Source organism: Eucyclogobius newberryi, unplaced genomic scaffold, assembly GCF_026437365.1.
Source record: "Eucyclogobius newberryi isolate DKJ021-1_F unplaced genomic scaffold, fEucNew1.0.hap1 SCAF_8, whole genome shotgun sequence".
NCBI classification, from domain to species: Eukaryota; Metazoa; Chordata; class Actinopteri; order Gobiiformes; family Gobiidae; genus Eucyclogobius; species Eucyclogobius newberryi.
The window spans coordinates 3,277,802-3,284,361 of record NW_027316500.1 but is presented as its reverse complement, the minus strand read 5'-3'; the positions used below and the strand labels follow the sequence as shown (position 1 = coordinate 3,284,361).

Below are 6,560 nucleotides of genomic sequence, written 5' to 3'. Positions count from 1 at the left end.
TTAAAGATGCCAAAACTACACCGTTAAAAGATGAATAGACTTGGTAGCAGACAAAATGATGTCTGATGTGTATTTCTGGAGTAGTGTTGTCACAATACAAACATTTTAAACTCAAGGTTCGATAGGGAGTTTAGGTTTCAATACCAAAATCATAGTAAAAACACACACTCTTTTCAGAGAATTTAATATAATTTACAACTCAACGTAGTAGTTTCTTTACTATTACCATGTTGTCTCTGTTACAGACATTCTAAAACGATTCATGAAAGGTCCAATTTTGTTCTGTGTATGTGATTTTCTTTTTATTAGTATGATTATTATGTAAGTATTGATACTTTTGACAATGCTATTCTGGGGTTCTTCATTGGAGACTTTCTTTTAGGAATTAAATAGAAACATTAAACAGCAGAAAATGTAAGCCATCATCAGTTTGAACAATACCTTTTGGAAATGAATGTAGATTTGCACTACATTATGTAAAGTCAAATGTAATATTTGTGTACATAGTAAGCCTATTTTTTTAATCTTATAGCCTATCTGTATTTTTATCCTATAGCATCCTATAGATTTAAATTGTTTTACTTTTTGACTTATATAGGTTGTTTTATCATTGTTCATTGTTTTATGTTGCACCGAATCACCAAAGTATGTTCCTATGTTTGTGAATTCTGTTCATTGACAATGGCAATAAACCTTTTCTGATTCTGATTTGTAGTTTTTATAAAGCTCTGAAATGAACCCGAAAAACCCACCGCCGGTCACGTGACGTAATCTTTGCCTCATATGTATATAAATACTCTCGCCGCACTGGCCTCTCTTCCTGGTGCTATCTAGTTTATCTGTTCAGTAAATTGTATCTATCCATTCAAAACATCAATATATTAGTTTAGCGTTCCAAACATTCAAAATTACATTCATGTTTTGTGCCGTACAGTATGTATGACTCATCTATGCGTTTCTCCCCAGCAAGTTTAAACTACTGTAGGTGAAACAACAAGAACAACAACTGTATGAATTAGTCCGAGTTCGGATCAAATAACAAACTTTGGATTTTTGGGCCAATGCTGCAACCGCCCTCCTGAAGTAGTAGATAACATGCTGAATAAACGGCATAATATTTACTTTATGGGAGTGTCTACAGAGACGCGGCGCGCGGCCGAAACTGCCATGTTATTTTGTGCCGCGGCTCCTGAAACTGCTGCGCTATTTGACGTTTTAGACCGCGCCGGGTTAGGGTTAGGGTTAGGGTCAGGGTTAAGGTTAGGGTTAGGGTTAGGGTTAAGGTTAAGGTTAAGGTTAAGGTTAGGGTTAGGGTTAGGGTTAGGGTTAAGGTTAGGGTTAGGGTTAGGGTTAAGGTTAGGGTTAGGGTTAGGGTTAGGGTTAAGGTTAGGGTTAGGGTTAGGGTTAGGGTTAGGGTTAAGGTTAGGGTTAGGGTTAGGGTTAGGGTTAGGGTTAGGGTTTGGGTTAGGGTTAGGGTTAAGGTTAGGGTTAAGGTTAGGGTTAGGGTTAGGGTTAGGGTTAAGGTTAGGGTTAAGGTTAGGGTTAGGGTTTGGGTTTGGGTTTGGGTTAAGGTTAGGGTTAGGGTTAAGGTTAGGGTTAAGGTTAGGGTTAGGGTTAGGGTTTGGGTTAAGGTTAGGGTTAGGGTTAGCCATGAGGCTATATGGCAGTGCCGCGGTTCCTGAAACTGCTGGGCCATTTGACCGCGCCGCGGCTCTGCAGCCACGGCCTTACTTTTTTATGTATCAGGAAACTTGCACTTGCATCATACTCTTCATTACAAGGGAGGTCAGATGTTTTGGGGAAAGCTGAAACTGGAGGGTCTTGATAGTCGCAGAGACAGGGGAGACATTTTAAATCCACTTGGTTTGGGAATTAAACTTGGAAACTTCTTCCGGAACTAATAAACCACTTTGATCATGTAATATCTCAAACTGCCTCTGCATCATAGACCGATCTACATCAAACTTTTCAAACTACTAACGCCATGAACCATTTCAGACAAGCTTTTGGTGTGTTTTTGCTTCAAAATGCTTCTAACTTTCTTTCAAAGTTCATCATTATTTTGCTGTTATGGCGGAGTAAGTTTAAAGAGACGCTGACAGCTGTCTTCCTGCTGCACATCTGAACCTCTGCTTCTTTGTGAGAGCTTCAGATACAGCTCGCCCATCAGCACAGGGCCCGGAGCCAGAGAGGAGAGGGTTTAAGGGCTGAAAAATGCTGACGGGAAATCACTGTGTGTGGGAAAATGTGGAAGAACTAAGGTACATCCCTGACATCAGGGATAGGTACCTTTTCAAGTGGTTTTGGCATTTCGATACTGGTATACTTATGGTTGTGAATTTAATTTAACTTTAATTTAATCAAAATCATTACAAATCATCATTCGTCAGCTTGAGTTCTTTTCATTGAGATTTACAGCCAATCAGTGGTGGAAAGTAACAAAGAATAAAAGGTTAAGTACTGCGCTTCAGTACATTTCAAAATATCAATTCAACAACAATTTTCAATTCAATTCAATTATACACATAAACTTACAATTACAACGATTGGAATTGCCACGTTTAACAGTTTCCACATTTTTTTTCTTTTTTCACTTTATTCTTAAAGTATATTTTTAAAAAAGGTAATTCTAAGCCAGGCTTTTAGATAGGATTTGAAAACACCCCGTCCAAATAATTTTGTCCGGGGGTACGGGGGCCAACTAGGCGAAAAAACGAGTAGCTTCGGCATTCTCCAAACTAATAAAAAGTACTTAAAAAATGTGTGATTGAAGTTATTCCACCAAACATCAATGGTGGTGACAGACGTTTACTCTCACAGAAAGAAAGCTTTTGGATAGATAGATAGATATATACATTTTAGACACGCAGAACCTTTAAAAAAAATTAAAAAAAAATTTCCCTGACAAAGACCAGTCTAGGGGTCAGAACATGTTGGCATCCCTCTTGTAATACAGGACTTTTAATACAGAACTTATACAACTTTGAGTGCCATGGATCTTGAACCTTCCCACAGGACATTGTTTTATGAAGCCATTTTACATCATTACTTGAGAGAAATTAGGTACAACCCCTTTAAATCTAAATGCAGCTGGTTCAATGTGCCACCCTAAACTGAACTAGTGATATGTAGAAAAATAACAATGGAGGATGTGAATAATTAACTATTTTGGCAAAAAAGAGCATATTTTTTGAGTGAAGGACGCCAAGTTATTGTCAATGTTGTTCGATGTTTGTGTGAGAGCAGAGAAGAACTGCAAGTGGCCTAATAATATCCATCTCCGAGTTAACGACAAGACTTTTACTCTTCACACAGAGTTTCAGTCCACATCTCCTGGTCCTCTGAGACGGCAGTAGATGCTGTCAGAGGTAGACTGACGTTGCCTCTTCAATAAGTAGCTTAAATGAAGACCTTTCAGATTTAGAGTGAGGAGTGACAGAACAGCCAGAAGAACGGTGGTACGTTCGAGAGCAGACAGATTGTGGGAACATTCATGACTGCAGGCAGATGGCAGTGGGATGGTGCGCACATAATTTCTTAGGCATCATCTTAATGAAGACCACTGAGCTGTGAGTCCAACAGCCACCAGGCACGAGCTGAGTAAATATCACACAGAGAAAATAATTTGGCTTCTGGAAATGAAAATGGGACACACTAATCAGATGTAGAATCCATGAGACAAGAAATTACTTCCACTTTAAAAAACATTGGTAACTTCCTGAGGGACAAGAATGGAACTTCGCCATTGGCCATAAAAGTAATGGATACAAGAGTCTGGGGCATTGGAGAGGAAAAACTCAATTTCATCCTAAACTATTCCCCCTGGATGACAAACAATTAACCTGGCTCAGGCCAGATTAATACACGTAGCAGTGTGTTGTGTAGTGTGCTGGGCAGTCAAGAAAAGACATAACGTCCTAATGACTATTTGAATCTGATTGGTTGAAGCGCCACAACTGCAGAACAATCTGGGAAATAAAACTGTTCCAAAGTTTCAGGTTCGAGTCCAGACGGGACTGTGCCTGGGGAGCATGTATTTTTTGTGACAGGGAACTACAGCTTTCGCAAAGGTCAGATTTTTGAAAAGATTCTTCCCCATCTTCACAACATGAACTTGTTTTTATTCTAAATGCACAAAATGCCAAAAAATAGCTTTGTAAGCCAGTGCTAGCTATGCTCTAGCCGCTATGCGGTACTTGATCAGAAGTGGGTTAGGGTTAGGGTTAGGGTTAGCACAGGTCATTAAACCCAATAAAACGCCCTGTTTGAGTCACCTTCCAAGTCACCTTATTATACTTACACAGCCCAGACTTACCAGACATAAAATACTTCTGGCTCTGCATAACTTCCTCATCTATGGCCAACACGATGGCGGCGTTAGAGCAAAGCTATTTTTAGGCACTTAGGCAATTTCTAACAGAAAGAAGGTTCACGTTGTGAAAATAGGGGAGAAAATACAGCTGCATTATAGTGTCCACTAAAATCTTATTAGTCTATCTATCTACTTATCATGCAAGAGGCCCTATCAAGGTCTTTTAATACACCCACAGCACCCATATACCTCACCAGCATTAGTCAGAGCTCCTTGAAAGCTGCATTTTACCTGATATCAAAATGTTCCATATTACCAATCTCAGAAGAATTAGCTCTTGTTGTTGCAGGAAGTAGCAGTCTCTCTCCTTGTATTTCATAAACAGTGCTGAAATGTCCCATATGCTCAAGTGTCAAAATTAGCACTCTAGTTGCCAGGACATGTCTGCTGTAGTAGTTTGACAGCCAACAGCTAACTCACAGAGGCCTGTCCAGCCCTAGAAGGAGGTCGCCGGCTCCAGAAGGCCCCTGACAGTGAATGCATCGCTGGACACTTTTCTGGCTGCTAGTCCAGTAGCTCTTCTTATCATCATAGCATAGTAGGGAATGAATTGGTGCATGCATGTGGTACGAGCCCCGGGTGTTCCTGGGGGTGTGGTTCTGGGCTGGTGATGATGATGCGATGGGAAGAGGATTGGAGGGGAGCCTGCCCAATGTGTTAAGGGATGCATGAAGACCAAGACTATTTGAACCAGAAAAATTAGCTGCGTTATAATTCTTGAAAGTCAAAAGTACACTGCTTTGCTTTATTGAAGCTGTATTCAACCTGGAAGACTGCATTTCTTACCATATCACTGTCAACCTTCGAGGCGACAGTGTGTGATTTACATGCCGGTAAATAGATTGTGTGTGGCCACACAAATCATGTTTTATCACAGTAAATGCACATCCCTTGAATTGAATTAGGTAATGATGACGACAAAAGCAAGGCCGTTTACGTCGCCCGAATCGGATGTAGCCAGGCCTGGGATGGGTGCTCCATGGCGAGCGCCTGGGGTAAGAGCGCTGGGTCTTACCCCACGGGGCCCGGCCGGGCACAGCCCGAAAGAGCGACGTGGGGCCGCCCTCCCGTGGGCCCACCACCCGCAGGAGGATCCATAAGGGGCCGGTGCAGAGAGATCTGGGCGGCAGTCGATGGCAGGGGCCTCGGCGACCAGATCTCCAGACACAGAGACTAACTCTGGGGACATGGAATGTCACCTCGCTGGGGGGGAAAGAGCCTGAGCTTGTGCGGGAGGTTGAGCAATACCGACTAGATATAGTCGGCCTCACCTCCACGCACAGTTTGGGCTCTGGAACCCATCTCCTCGAGAGGGGCTGGATGCTCCACTTCTCTGGTGTTGCCCGCGGGGAGAGGCGGCGGGCTGGTGTGGGCTTGCTTATAGCCCCTCAGCTCAGCCGCCACCTGTTGGAGTTTACCCCAGTGAACGAGAGGGTCGCGTCCCTCCGCCTTCGGGTGGGGGGACACCCATATACCTCACCAGCATTAGTCAGAGCTCCTTGAAAGCTGCATTTTACCTGATATCAAAATGTTCCATATTACCAATCTCAGAAGAATTAGCTCTTGTTGTTGCAGGAAGTAGCAGTCTCTCTCCTTGTATTTCATAAACAGTGCTGAAATGTCCCATATGCTCAAGTGTCAAAATTAGCACTCTAGTTGCCAGGACATGTCTGCTGTAGTAGTTTGACAGCCAACAGCTAACTCACAGAGGCCTGTCCAGCCCTAGAAGGAGGTCGCCGGCTCCAGAAGGCCCCTGACAGTGAATGCATCGCTGGACACTTTTCTGGCTGCTAGTCCAGTAGCTCTTCTTATCATCATAGCATAGTAGGGAATGAATTGGTGCATGCATGTGGTACGAGCCCCGGGTGTTCCTGGGGGTGTGGTTCTGGGCTGGTGATGATGATGCGATGGGAAGAGGATTGGAGGGGAGCCTGCCCAATGTGTTAAGGGATGCATGAAGACCAAGACTATTTGAACCAGAAAAATTAGCTGCGTTATAATTCTTGAAAGTCAAAAGTACACTGCTTTGCTTTATTGAAGCTGTATTCAACCTGGAAGACTGCATTTCTTACCATATCACTGTCAACCTTCGAGGCGACAGTGTGTGATTTACATGCCGGTAAATAGATTGTGTGTGGCCACACAAATCATGTTTTATCACAGTAAATGCACATCCCTATGCATTACT

General features: G+C 42.7%; 1 protein-coding gene across 4 annotated transcripts in view; it reads right to left on the bottom strand.

Annotated features, from left to right (window-relative positions):
• Positions 1-6,560, bottom strand: part of LOC140351606 (echinoderm microtubule-associated protein-like 6) — a 108,832-nt gene that overhangs the window by 81,101 nt on the left and 21,171 nt on the right. The gene's annotated exons all lie outside the window — the stretch shown is intronic.